We start from the raw sequence: 13,427 nt of genomic DNA, 5'->3' as shown, positions 1-13,427 counted from the left end.
GGTAGTCTAGGGTCTATTCTGTAAAATATATCAGCTGTTTAGAACTATCTGATCGCCATATTATTGTGAATTGGGGTTATATTGTGGTTATATGCTCTCCTGCATGCATGTGTCAGATGCTGGTTTTGTGCTGAATGAAGCTGTTCTAATTTGATTTGCAGAGTCATTTTGAGTTAAAAGTAAGTAAATAACTTCATATAATGTCAATAATAACATGTGAACTTGAAATTGCAAAGCTATTCACTGAATTTTATCCATTTTATCGTCTTTTTTGTATTGGGACATATTATCGCAATGGTAAAATTCGTTATTTGACGGGACAAGCTTCATAGATCCTATTTGGTAGTCTAAGGGTTGGATAAATCGTAATTTTCCTTCCTTCTTCTATAATCTAACCTCTATATTTTTACATTACATTCTTATTATTTTTTTTACTATTAATCTGTACTAATTTGTACTATGTAATTAATAACAATTGTTAATACGGTTATGCAGAGCATTGAAAAGGACCACTCTGCCAACAAAAGGCATGAGAATTAACTAATACTTATTACATAACTGTATTAACAAATAATATTATCTATAACCTTTAATATAATGAAGGAAAGAACTGGCTTATAAACACGTACGGGATAGGAAATTCACAAATTTCATTACGTCAAAACTACTCAACTGATCAATTCGGAAATTTGCATATTGATTCTTAATTCCCCGAGGTTTGTGATATGCCTATTTTCAATTATTCAAGATTTTAGTAGGTCAAGTTTTAATAAAATCCTTGCGGAGCACGGGTTACATGCTAGTTACATGATAATGATAATTTATTACAATACTGTCATGTCATCATCCATCGATCACGAACCATGCCTGATGGAGTTTGGGGCATCGCTGGATCCATCTTCCACGAGTAATATGAGAGCCAGTAGTTTGTTATACACTTGGACGGAATAAGTGAGAGATGTGATATCTAGCTGAGTATGAGTGAGTGTGAGAAAACGGCGTTTATTGACACATGTTGGGCGACCCAGATCTGTATGCTGGTGAACTACACTGTTGCCCAATCCCCATGCACATTGGCTGAGTACACTCTTGCACCCGATTGCAGCCCACCAGACCACTAGACTGGCACATTTCAGCTATTCAAGCGACATGTGCTCTACTCAACCGGCTAAGCCTCTCTCTTTCTTACTCCATATTCTTCTACTCTCGCTCATCTCCAGTAGGTTTTCCTCTCTTACTCTAATCCAGTAGGCTCTTCTGGTTGCCAATCACGACACCGATTTTCTTGATCGGACTCACCCAATCACACATCCTTTTTGTCTCTCTTCATCGATATCTCCTCTTATATATTTCATTCCATCTTCACAACTCTTCCGTCTGAAACTTAACCTTTAGACTACCAACGGGACAATATGTCCCAGCAGAAATGACCAACCTCAGACTACAACTGGGACAATATGTCCCAATAGAAGTTCATCGAATCCCAGTGGGTGAATAGGTCATCTAAACTACACAGTCATGAATCCCAGTGGTAGTCTAGGGTCTATTCTGTAAAATATATCAGCTGTTTAGAACTATCTGATCGCCATATTATTGTGAATTGGGGTTATATTGTGGTTATATGCTCTCCTGCATGCATGTGTCAGATGCTGGTTTTGTGCTGAATGAAGCTGTTCTAATTTGATTTGCAGAGTCATTTTGAGTTAAAAGTAAGTAAATAACTTCATATAATGTCAATAATAACATGTGAACTTGAAATTGCAAAGCTATTCACTGAATTTTATCCATTTTATCGTCTTTTTTGTATTGGGACATATTATCGCAATGGTAAAATTCGTTATTTGACGGGACAAGCTTCATAGATCCTATTTGGTAGTCTAAGGGTTGGATAAATCGTAATTTTCCTTCCTTCTTCTATAATCTAACCTCTATATTTTTACATTACATTCTTATTATTTTTTTTACTATTAATCTGTACTAATTTGTACTATGTAATTAATAACAATTGTTAATACGGTTATGCAGAGCATTGAAAAGGACCACTCTGCCAACAAAAGTCATGAGAATTAACGAATACTTATTACATAACTGTATTAACGTATAATATTATCAATAACCTTTTATATAATGAAGGAAAGAACTGGCTCATACACGTACGGGATAGGAAATTCACAAATTTCATTACGTCAAAACTACTCAACTGATCAATTCGGAAATTTGCATATTGATTCTTAATTAACCGAGGATGGTTATAGGTCTATTTCCAATTCATCAAGAATTCAGTAGCTCAAGTTTTTAACAAAACCCTGTGCGGAGCACAGGTTACATGCTAGTTACATGATAATGATAATTAATTACAATACTGATTTGGTAAATCTGGATTACCGAAACCAAACTTGATTCCAACATTGGTGAGATTGTAGCAGCAAGAGCGAAGTGACATGTAATAAAACAGTGAGAGTAGAGATTGCTGCGAAAATGTTTGAGCCGAGGAGCTACGAAGTAGAAATAAAAAGACAAAGGGAAAGGATGTCCGTTGTGGAATGAAAAAAGTTACAGTCAGAGCTGCCAACTTGAGAGTGGAGAGAAAAAGAAACGATTATATTAATTATTAACAAGGTCGTAGGGCTCTCAAATTTCCTTTGCTGGAACACTTTTGTCGGGGCGTCTTGTGACGTTTCGCCAATTATCAAACAAAATGGCGCCGAGGAATCTGCTTCGAGCATCTTGTTTAGATCAAATGCTCTCGCACTTCATCCTGTGTGATCAAATTCTGTCATCCACCCTACCTCGGGATGAACTGTTTCATAAATACTTGATGTTTTTGTTCTTCCTTTATATCTCATAACATGGTTCACAACATCCTCAATACTTTAAAACCTTGAGAAAATATTCTAATAATCTCTTCTTGAGATTATTTCCCTAATAGACCCAACTTCTGGACTAGTACCATAGGCTAAATCCCAAAACGGTTACAATAGTTCTATTTTATAACAGTTTAAATGTAGAGAGGTCATGTCGCTTTCACATTTCTGAGTTATACTCCAATTTATAATCTACTTGAATAACAAAAAAATACAGATTCCAAATTCAAAATACTTCCAGAATGAATTGAATCGATTACAAATAATTGAAAAAGTCCTAACTTTGAAGAAACTGTAGAATTTTTCATTTATACGAATTGAGAGTAAATTTCAGTGTGTAGTAGGTGAAGACCTAGTGGTTGACTGTGATAGTTGAGTTCTTCAACTTTGTATTTTTTTTTAATGAATAATGACGGTTGTCTCAACATATTGTATGTTTTATGACAATAAATCATGATTTTTATTCTATTATCGACTAGCAGGAAACCCGTGCTTAGCAAGGGTCTATTTTAAAATTTGGCGTAATAAAATCTTAAAGAATTGAAAATAGGTCTATTACCACCCTAGGCTAATAAGGAATCTATATGCAAATTTCAAGTTAATCAGTCCAGACGTGAAGATGCGTCAAACATCTCTCTATCCCGTACATGTAGATATAATTAGCCAGTTCTTTACTTTATTGAAGTATAGATGATTAGAATTGGATTAAATAAATCATAAATATCGCCAAAATTCATTCAAGGAGTTGTGAGAGCATTTGATGAACCTCCATTTAAAATGCCATCGGATGGAGAAAATTGATAAAATCAAAATCTTATTCAATATTTGATGAGTCCTTCCATATTCTCTTACTAGCAGGCAACCCTTGCTCCGCATGGGTCTATTTCAAAACTTGACCGAGTGGAATCTTGAAGAGTTTCAAGTAGGCCTGGAATCATCCTCGGTTAATTATGCGAATATTATGTGAAATTTCAATTAATCAGTCTAGTAGTTTAGACGTGATGATGCGTCAAACATAATTTTCCTATCCCGTACGTGTATATGAGCCAGTTCTTCCCTTACCATTAATAGATAAGATCTTCAACTTGGTGCTAACCTGATAAAGTGACAACTCAAATATTGTTTAGGAACCTTCCTCAACTTAATGGCAAAATGACAAAATTGGACTGGTTATTACTTTAGTTACCAATTTTAACCATCTATTTCAAAGTGTAATCTGTAATCTGTAATGTAGTCTCTCTAGATTATAGTTCTATATTAACATAAATTATATGCATTCATGGCCCATGAATGGAATTTGAACATCAATTTTGAAAAATCTAGAAGGAAACTTGAAATTTGGGCTTCGAGGTGCACGAGATTGATATTTTTAGAATCTATCTGCAAAATTTGGAGATCTAAATCATTACCGTTTTTCCAGTATGCATTCCACAAGTTGACATGTTTTGATACGAACAAACACAACCCTGCTCTCTCTTATTATATAAATTGAGTATCGGAAAATGCTATACAAATTCCATATACTTTGCGATTTGTAATATTTCATAACAATTTAACGAAATTTCATTATTATATGTTGAAATCGTGAAATATATGAGAGAGTATAGGGATGCATAATGTGTAACTTGCATTCTGGATGGATTAATATTGCTACTGAATTCGAAGCCTCGTTTTTAGAAGTTAGTCCATAGAATAATAATGGGATATTTTTGGGGTGATTGGAGATTCATAATAATGAACTTGATTTTGATCATAATTATAAAATTATAATTAATTATCACTTGATGTTGTAGTTGGTGCATCATCAACAAAAGTTAGAATACATCAAATATTTGATTAGAAAGCGTGGATGCTTTGACTAAGCGGATTCTGAATCATTTAATTTGAACTTGTCATTTTAGCGGATGATGCTTCTGTTTATATTTCAAAGTATATGTGCGCTTGAACAAACATTATCAAAAACAACTATGGAATATCAGCAGTTTAGTAGTAGTTGAGTTATGATTCCCAGTATGATTGAATTAGGAGGAGCTGCGCAGTGAAAATATTGCGATTGTTGACAGTGTAGAAACTCGGCGCACATTATATAATGATTTTGTTGTTTTTAAAACTTGATGAAAATAAAGCCGTGGCAAAACAGCGGCAGGCTGCATTGTTTCCATCTGCTATTTTTCTTCATTTGTTTGGAAAATTTCAGGGGAAACAAAGCTATTTCATCGTGGTTGGTTTTCAAATAAAAGAAAACAGACGCTACTTTGCAGCCGATGCGAATTATGCAGATCCTCCTGGCAGCTATTCCTAGATTATCTGCGAGCTATTGTTCGCTGCAGAAAGCATTCCACTACTCTGCTAATGGACTCGGATAAAGCCTACAATACAATAAATTTGCAACTGTATTCATAAACCATACAGTCTGGATTTCGAACTGGCTTGGAAAAATGTGCTTGTTTGTTCGGTATAATAATCTCCATTCTTGGAACTGGATTCCGCGCCGATAATTGGATGAAAAGCAATTAAATCCTGCATCAGAACTATAATTTCACGTAAACCTTTCTCTAGGGAGATCCCGAGAAGCTACGAGTACAATGGCACTTCGAAGAGAGATGTTAGAATGTAGATATGAATGTACTTTCTATACTTTCTAACAGTGTCTTACATGAAAAAATCTATTAGAGCATTCATGTCCTAGGAATCTGAAAGGCTACTGAATTCACTAAACGGGTGTCATTCATATTGCCTGGTGTACAAATGTGCAAGTATTTCAACTCTCTTTAACTTGTGTTTATTATCTAAAATTATCAAACCATCTCAAACAATATAAAATATCAGGGCACCAAGCTTCGCTAGTTATTTTTATTTATTGATAAACAGAACAGAATTCTCTAAAATGATCGTGTACATATTTCACAGCTGGCTATATGTCATCTTATGAATTTCGGGGATGCGATATTTTGATTTTTCACATACTCACTCGTTCACTCACATTTTTACTATCCACAGCTGTTTCAGCCACGGATGAATTATCCTTTTAATGTCGTTCAGCGAGTTTTCACAAGGATGAGACCAAGTGCAATCGAATCTTTATATCATAAACCTACTATGTTCCAAATTTCGTGAAAATCGTTAGAGCCGTTTTCGAGATCCGTTAAACATAAATAACCAGATAGAAAAATAACCAGATATGTGAATACAGATATTGCTCGCTTAAAATAATAGGATCATTGCCATTTAGAAGCCAGAATTTCTCCCTCGCTATTTCTTCCACATTAAACAGACCTTTCAAGTTATGTTCATCTGATTCTATAAACTAGAAAATTTGGGAACTAGCAGATTTGAATAACTCTCAATTAAAATACTGGAACTTTAGCTACATTCTCTCAACTGACTTAACGAAATTAATATTGTTGAGGAATTTCAATATTAAATGATTCTAAAAGAACTTGATTGATTTTCCATGTGTTTTCAGTACATTACACCAAGTTACCTTGATGATCACAGAAATAATGAGTTGACTATGTTAATAAATTTATCAAATAATAAAGAATGCTATTAGACATTATTCAAATCAAATCAATTTATTCTCCAGAATTTTACATATAAAATGGGAGTTACATTATTTACTAATAAGATATATAAGGAAATCCCCTACAAGACTCCAGGTCTGTGTAGAATGAAGATGGATCGGTCTAGTAGTGAAGAAAAGTATGACAATTTTGAAAATGTATGAATCACTATAGAATGATCATCTAATCCTATTGTATATTTTGCTAAGACAATCTACAAAACCCATCATAATTCTTCATAATATAAAATGAATTATTGTCTCTCCTCTGGATATTTGCATAGTTATCTTCTATGCAAATATCCAGAGGAGAGACAATAATTCATTTTATATTATGAAGAATTATGATGGGTTTTGTAGATTGTCTGTAGTGTACGGATAATAGAGAATGTCAAATGATTCATGAAATATCTGGAGAATACATCTACATAAAAGCTCATTACAAAACTCCATCTCCAAAAAGCTATCCTATCGAACTTGATGAAGCGTTATTATTGAAATGAGTTCTTTTGAAGTGGAGGAAAATTCTTTCGTTGAGCTTGTCGCAGTTCAGCAGCCATTCCCTTCTAGCCTGTTTGCTTGACTGAGATCTCACCGCTATTCCACTTCTGTCTCGCATTCATCTGCCATTATCAAAAGCTATTTCAACATCATCTTGCTTCTGAAACCGTTCCTATTCATTCTCATTCTTGAAATTTAGTGATCAGAGCAACAAGTAGGAAGGTTTCTTTTCCTACTATCGTCTTCATTCACAAAATTGAAAAATATTTTCTTTGAGTATAAATTTCTTAAAAACATAAGACTCTAGTTCATCAATATCTTTTATATAGCTTGGATAGGAATTTCAGTACAATATTCTACTCATTGATGAATCTCCTTTCTCCTTTCTTCTCAACTTCTATCCATAAAAATTTTGGGAGAAAGACAGTTTTGGGCTATGCCTGTTGTCTTCTTCCAATCATATTACGGTATGATATAATGATTTGTGATTGTCAATGAATGAAATGGATGAATAGATAAACAAATATTATTCTATAGTGATGTCCACGTTATAATTGCAGTGGAGAAAGATAGGAGAAAAACGTTGCCAAGTCTCTCCATTTTGCCACTGAGTGTACACAGCTTTTACTCAATTCATCCCATTAAATTTGATCTAATAATAATTATCATTTCCTTGATAAAAATAATCAATTTAATGTCAAATTAATTAAGAAAATATATTTCTTCATAATTTGATTCAAAAATTTGCTTCCATAACTGAGATCAGATACAAACCTGAGATTTTTATACAAACCTGAAATGGCGGCTACTTTAAAAAGCTGTGATACACCAATCTGAATCTCAAAACAACAGAGATTGAGTTATTTGGTAGGTATTCTATTCCAATTTCTTTTAAAAATTATAGAAGAATAGAAATCTTTTTTGAAATAATTAATTTCATTGGAGATAATTCTGAAATAACCTTTCAATTATTATTTATACCGGTACGAGTAGGTCTAACCTGTCTTCTTCTTTAGGTGCCGTCTCCGTTTCGAAGGTTGGCAATCATCAAGGCGATTTTCACTTTTGAGACCGCAGATCGAAATAGGTCATTATTGCTGCATCCAAACCAATCCCGAAGGTTCTTCAGCCATGAGTTTCGTCTCCTTCCTACAGATCTCTTTCCTTGGACTTTCCCCTGCATAATAACTTGAAGCAATTGATATTTTTCTCCTCTCATAACATGTCCCATGTATAGCAGTTTTCTTCTCTTAATTGTCATTTTTACTTCTTTTTCCTTGCCTATGCGTCTCATCACTTCTACATTGGTCACTTTCTCCACCCATGAAATCCGTAGTATTCTTCGATAAATCCATAGCTCAAATGTTGGAAATAATTCTTATGTCTCTGTGGTCTATTCTCCTCTTTATTAGGGTTTCCATGAGTTGGTCATGCCTAACTCTATCAAAAGCTTTGTGATAGTCTATGAAGCATACGTGTAGGTCTTGATTCATATCCAGACATCTTTGTGATAAGACATTGAGTGCAAACAGAGCTTCCCTTGTTCCTAGTCCTTTACGGAATCCAAACTGCGTATTGCTGATGCATTCATCCAATTTCTTGTATATTCTATTATGGATAACCTTCAACATGATTTTTAATATGTGACACATAAGGCTTATGGTTCGGTAGTCATTGCAATGCTTGCACTCTTCTTTTTGGAAGGGCTACAAAAGTTGATAACAACCATTCTTTTGGTATCCTTCCTGTCCTATATACTTCGTTCATTAGTTCTAACAGGATATGAATCTGATCCTCCTCTATCAATTTAAGTATTTCTACTGGCAGTTGGTCGGGACCTGATGCCTTTCTGGGTTTCATTGTGTTAATTGCATATACCACTTCATCTTTAATTATGTCAGGGTCCAACTCTCCTTCCATATTTTCAAGATCAATTTGTTTTCTCTCGTCTTTGAAGAGTTGTGCAACGTAGCTTTTCCATATTTCTAGCTTTTGTTCTATTTCTGCCACTATTTTCCCCTTGTTATCATATAATATATTGAGTTGCTTCTGTTTACCAGTACCAGTGAGTTCCTTAACTTTTTTGTGTATGTTGTCTAACCTGTACGTGTAGGCTAACTGAAGCATGGATAAAGTCTAGGATGGTTAGTTATCAACTTTTAAAATGTCATTTCAGGTATTTTAATTTGTCTTTCTCATACGGTAATGTCAAGATTATTTCATTGTTCCAAAAATACATTTTAAATCAATTATACGACTTGTGTACCAAAGTATTTTGATAGAATGATGGAAAAAAATGGCGGCTGAGAATTGTTTGTCTATTTTTGTACAGTCACTGTCAAAAGTAAAAATAAAATATTCTGGCAAACTGACAACATTGCAAAGCTAGAGAGAGATAACTAACCTCTTCACAATTGTTATGGAGAAATCCAGAACACCAGTGGTATGGAAGAGAGCAAAAGTTGTTGCCATTCTGAAGCCAGGAAAGGAGCCTAGTGACCCAAAGAGCTACAGACCAATATCACTCCTATCTGTCATCTATAAGCTTTTTGAGCGTGTCCTGCTGTCCAGGATTATTGGAAGAGTGGAAGAGTCTCTTCCACAGGAACAGGCAGGATTTAGGGAAGGCCGTAGCTGTGAAGAACAAGTGCTGTCCATCACAACCTACATAGAGCATGGTTTTGAGAGGAAGCTGAAGTCAGGGGCAGTATTTCTTGACCTTAGCTCGGCCTATGACACAGTCTGGCACAGTGCACTGCTGCTGAAACTTACACGGACATTGAAATGTAGAGCAACTGTCAACCTCATACGATCCCTGCTATTGAATAGAACGCTGAGGGTGGCACATGGTGGTATGGAAAGCTCTGTGAGGAGAATACAGAATGGACTACCTCAGGGCTCCGTGCTATCCCCGATGCTCTTTAATGTGTATACCGCCGATCTCCCTACCACAGGAGCACAGAAATTTGTGTATGCAGATGATATTGGCTTGGTGGCACAAGATTCCTCATTTGAGGTATTGGAAGCTACGCTCAACAGAGATCTGGAAAATTTGGCAGAATACTTCAAGGCATGGCACCTGAAACCCAACCCAACCAAGACAGTCACAACAGCTTTTCATCTCAGTAATCGGGATGCAGGGAGAAGGCTAAATATTGTTTTCTGTGGAGAGAGACTGACACATCAGGAAGCTCCTCGATACCTAGGTGTGCGACTTGATAGGTCTCTAACATACCGCCATCACTTGGATGGTGTGAGAGACAAGTTAAAGACCAGAAACAATATTATAAGCAAACTGGCTGGAACAACCTGGGGTTGCAATGTGGGAACGCTGCGAACATCCAGTCTTGCCTTGGTGTACAGTGTGGCTGAATACTGCTCACCTGTGTGGGCACATAGTGCACATGTGGGAAAGATCGATGTGCAGCTAAATGAATCCATGAGAAAAATCAGTGGCACATTAAGACCAACAGAGACCAACTGGCTACCTGTGCTTTGTAATGTCCTGCCACCAGACCTCCGCAGATTGAATAAGACAAGACAACTTGTTAACAGGGTTGTCTCAAGGAATGAGTTGCCAATAGCTAAGGAGCTAAATAATGCACCAGCAAGACGGCTACAATCTAGGAGGTATCTGAGATTAGATGATCAGAATGGTCAGGATATTGGAACAATTTGGAAGGCAAGGTGGTCCTCCTCAACAGTAAAGAATAAACACCTAATTGAGGATCCAAACGTACAGGTGCCAGGGACACTGCTTGGCCGCCGGCAGTGGTGCTGTTTGAACAGGTTCCGGACATCTACTGGAAGATGCGCCCAGTCTCTTGCCTTATGGGGTTTTACACCTGACCCATACTGTGAATGTGGCGAGATACAGACAATGGAGCACTTGGTTTCGAACTGCCCTCTGTTCCCATGTGAGGGAGGATTGCAGGAGGTGCATGCGGCAAGTGATATGGGGCTTAAATGGATCGAAGGAGTATTACAGAGAATTGACATTTGAGGCAGACCCATAGAGGCCATTCCAAAATATGCAGTAATACTGCATATAGCATACTGTCCTTCAATGTAATATTTGTTTTGTGTTTTTCAAATTATGACAAGTCACTTCTGACGCTTCCACATGCTGGCCCAAAAAGCATAAGCTTATATATATAGAGAGAGATAGACCTATCTGTTCTGGTGTATGTTAGAAAAGGACAGCAACAGTATTGCAATTATTGTACAATGCCATTATAACGTGTACCTCACTATAGAGATGAGCAGATTTGTGTCATCAATCCAAAGTTTTTATCATCTGCCTGAAATCAATGAAATTAGCGGCTGAATATGGAGAAGACTTCACCATAGATTTTTACCATCAAATGCTAGGTTTTCGAAGGACTCTACAATCAGAAATATCAAAAAAAGGGAACAATGGAAGAAACTTGTGAACTTCTATCAATTGAGTATTACTCTATTGCTTGCAAAAAATTGGAGGGATTTCAAACTAGCAAGCTATAATTTATTGATCGTTGAATGTGACATAAGCTTTAATGAAAAAAATACGAAGAAATTTTTCTCATGAAACAATCCAATACACATTGAAACAAGGTACATCATTTGTCAAAGTGGTGAGAAAATGTCAAAATCCAAGTCATTTTTGGGGAGGGGAGGGCAAAAATATGTTTGCGGGGGGGGGGCCGAAAAAAATTGTTACGACACTGAGCATTTGCTTTCAAGCCAGAAGGGAGGAGAAGTATTGGCAGACAAAGAAGAAGGTGGGAGAATGTTTGAAGGTGGATCAGGTATTAATGCCTACCCCTGTAACAAGACACGACGACGACGATATTATTCTAAGATAGTAAACCCTTCAGACTATTCAAAAAATTTTGAATACTTGATAACAAAAAATATTATCTGTAATGTACCGAGAATATTGATGTATCTTAGTACATTGATTATCTTCTGATAGTGAATGATTGGCATAATAATAAGCTGCTGCGGAAAAATGTCGAAAAATACGATTCAACATGGTGAAAAAAGTAAATTAGTATGGCTTTTGTTGGTGGGGAGTCCCTTGCAGGAAGGTCCCACCGCCTGAATATATAATTTAAGCCGTCAATGTGCCTTACGATTGCCATACTTCAGCCGGGACCGACAATTTAACGTGCCCATCCAATAACAAGGGAGTGATTTTTTTTTGGACGTGGTAAATTTGAACTTGATCCCTTTTGTGCGGATACGGCTTAATTTTCTCGATAATATCATTACCAAATTGAATCGCATATTTATTCATGCATCGCGAAATAATTCTTTAGCTCATCTCTGGGGAATTCTAGAAAACTTTTTACATTGTTGTTTCTCATTATAATATTCAATCATTTATTTTTTGATTCAAATACTAGTTCAGGAAGAAGGTTATGTTTTCCCACTTTATGGAATTTGTTCCTAACGTACTGAGCAAACACCTACAGACAGGAAATTTTGAATTCAAAAAGCGTGAAAACCAAATAAAACAAAAAATTAATCTCACTGAATCCTAAAAAATCCTATATAATTAATATACTCAATTAATTGGACTCATATGATCATGATAAAATTCCATGATAACCAATCAGAGAATGTTTTCCTGAAAAGGAGGCTTCTTTTATTGGTCATCGTGGCATTTAATCGGTATTAAAAGTTGCCAGACCTTTATGCAACCGGGCGTAGGTTTGATATGAACGCTTGAAACAACTTTCCCTTCAATCAAATAAAACTATGTGCGATCTCTAATCATCTCTCACACAATGTACATGATAGCGCATTACGAAAATGTTGGAAACATCTGTACTTTTGACAGATTTGATGTTTTATCTGACAGTTCCCCTTTCAGACCACTTCAACTGAGTCAGACTGATTCCTTTCAGATGCACATTGGCAGACGCCCCGCGGTTAAGATGGGATTTTGATTGGCTCACTGCCATTCAGTATATTCAAATCAACCACAACTCTGTTCGATTCAAATTCTGACGTTGAGTCCTGAATTGAAATTTGGGTGGAAATCAACGGCAGGCTCTCAATACCTCTATCTACCAGGAAAACGGATGGAGAATACTGTTTTGGCAGAATTGTAATATTTATCTCATATTTGTGGTATAATAGGCATTGGCTATATCTATTTGCGGAAATAATTTCAAATAATTCAGAGTGGTCTGGAGCGTGCAGCTGATCGCTGCGTCTGATTGTGGGTTCGTATCCTTTCTGGTCGAGAGTTTTTTTGATAATGTCATCTTATCACTTTTCAGAGCGTATGTTGCTTAAAGCATCAACCAGCAAAAATGATCAAAAACACTCCACTACATGGGCTACATTTGTACAAATTAATAAATCAATTACTTAAAAAATTTTCAACTTGAAAATGACCTAAGTTAGGGTCGAAACCAGTCATTGATGGAATATTTTAAAGTTTTTAATAATAAAGGGTACTACAAGGTTTCTATATTGTTTTTATTAACTTTTATTACTTTGTGTTTCCT

The 13,427-nt window shown here is 35.9% G+C and overlaps 1 protein-coding gene across 1 annotated transcript in view; it reads right to left on the bottom strand.

Moving 5' to 3' along the window:
- The window catches only part of LOC111049177 (Down syndrome cell adhesion molecule-like protein Dscam2), a 390,077-nt gene that overhangs the window by 372,700 nt on the left and 3,950 nt on the right, over positions 1–13,427 (bottom strand).

This window comes from Nilaparvata lugens, chromosome 2 (assembly GCF_014356525.2).
Source record: "Nilaparvata lugens isolate BPH chromosome 2, ASM1435652v1, whole genome shotgun sequence".
NCBI classification, from domain to species: Eukaryota; Metazoa; Arthropoda; class Insecta; order Hemiptera; family Delphacidae; genus Nilaparvata; species Nilaparvata lugens.
The sequence above is the reverse complement of the archived record's forward strand: the minus strand, read 5'-3'. Positions and strand labels throughout refer to the sequence as shown.